The following is a 1,665-nucleotide window of genomic DNA, read 5'->3' as shown; positions in this document are numbered from 1 at the left end:
TGTCAAGTAAAAAGAGTTTGCTGACCTTATGTTATGTACCTTATTTGAAGTTGAAGAGAAAGTGAAGCAGTGAAATTATGTTTTTTTTTTTGGGGGGGGGGCACCACGGGGGAGCCTAAAGGCCCCTGTTGTCCTAGCCGGTTCCTGATTCTTGCTTAAAATATCAGCTTCCTGCTTGCGGGTGCAATGTTTTCATCTGTTTCCCTGCACACATATTTGCTGTTTGACAGCTCCCACTTGCAGAAAGCAGAGTTATGTTTGCTTTTGCTTGGTGGGAGCTGTCAAAAGCTACTTCCTGAGGGGGGGCACCTTAGGAAGTAGCAGAAGCCAGCCCTGGGGGGTAGCAGTCCCCAGGGCCATGTGTGGCAATATTCAATGTTGCCCTTGGGGGGTGGTGGTCCCCAGGCTAGAGGGTCTGTGATGGACTCCCTTCATAATTTTATTTCAGCCCCAGGACTGCCCCTCCTTTAATATGAATGAATTGCCCCGGGAGGCTGGCGGTCCTCAGGGCTGCGGGAGGTCCGCATGGGCCCCGCATTATTTTTCAGTGATTTGGCCCAGGGAGGTTGCAGTCCCCGGGGCAGTGGCGGGACCAGCGGGTCCACCCGCTAACTATATTGTAGTGCCCCGGGGAAGTGGTGGGCCCCAGGCATGCAGAGGGGCATGCGGGCTCCCCTGGATTTGTTATAGATATTTGCCCCAGGGAGGAGGTGGTCTCTCGGGCGTAGGAGGGTGTAGTGCTGACTCCCCTGAATACATTAAAAACAGTGCCCTGGCGAGGTGGTGGTCCACGGGGCAATCATTAGCCCTAGGAGGTGGGCCCCGTGTGATCCCATCCTATTTTTATGGTAAGCTCCCGAGATCTGGCTCACTAGGGAGCAAAAAAAGCAAACATGTGCTTTTTTTAAAAATCACAGCATAATTTGTGGATTTGCCACAATTTCCAATGTGGGGACTTTAGCCATGCTTGGCAGAGGTTGGCCTTAGTGCTTGGTCTGCAGCCAGGCCCTGTGGCCAACCCCCCCCCACTTGGAGCACTAGGTGGGGTTGAGGTTTAATTGAAAATTAAAAATGAGCATTGGTTCCAGAATGCATTCTTACTTGCTTTTTATCCAAGAAGTTTTATATAAAATGTCTACCCTACTGGAGTACTTTCTAGTGCCTAATTAGTAAGTTCTACCTTGTTGGACAAATGTATAGTACATATTCCACACTACAGCTGTGTAAAGGACCACGAGGTACTGTCTCCAGTGACCTTGTGTGTCTGTAATTTTGGCAATGTGATTGTTCCAAATATCTTCATGCAGAAATATGCAATGACATGAGTCCTTGTGTAGAGAAGACAACAAGACTAAAAATAGTTGAATCTCCACCAAACAAGGGTACTTCTTCTTAATTATATGTAGTTAGTGCTTCTCTGCTTGGTGGAGATGTGATCATATTCCTCTGCATCAAGAAAGCATGTCCAAAACTGGCGGGAAATTTGCTCCAGGGACTTTTTGAGTAAGCTATCCATCAACCTGGAAAAAGGTGGGAAGACGTTGCATACCACTAAGGTATATGTGGTGGGGCTAAACGGGTAGGATTTCTAGGTCACTTTACATACTTGTAGTGGTTAAAAGCGAGAACAACGATCTCTGATCTTAACAGCAGATTACATGAAAT

Source organism: Pleurodeles waltl, chromosome 6, assembly GCF_031143425.1.
Source record: "Pleurodeles waltl isolate 20211129_DDA chromosome 6, aPleWal1.hap1.20221129, whole genome shotgun sequence".
Taxonomy (NCBI): domain Eukaryota; kingdom Metazoa; phylum Chordata; class Amphibia; order Caudata; family Salamandridae; genus Pleurodeles; species Pleurodeles waltl.
The sequence above is the reverse complement of the archived record's forward strand: the minus strand, read 5'-3'. Positions refer to the sequence as shown.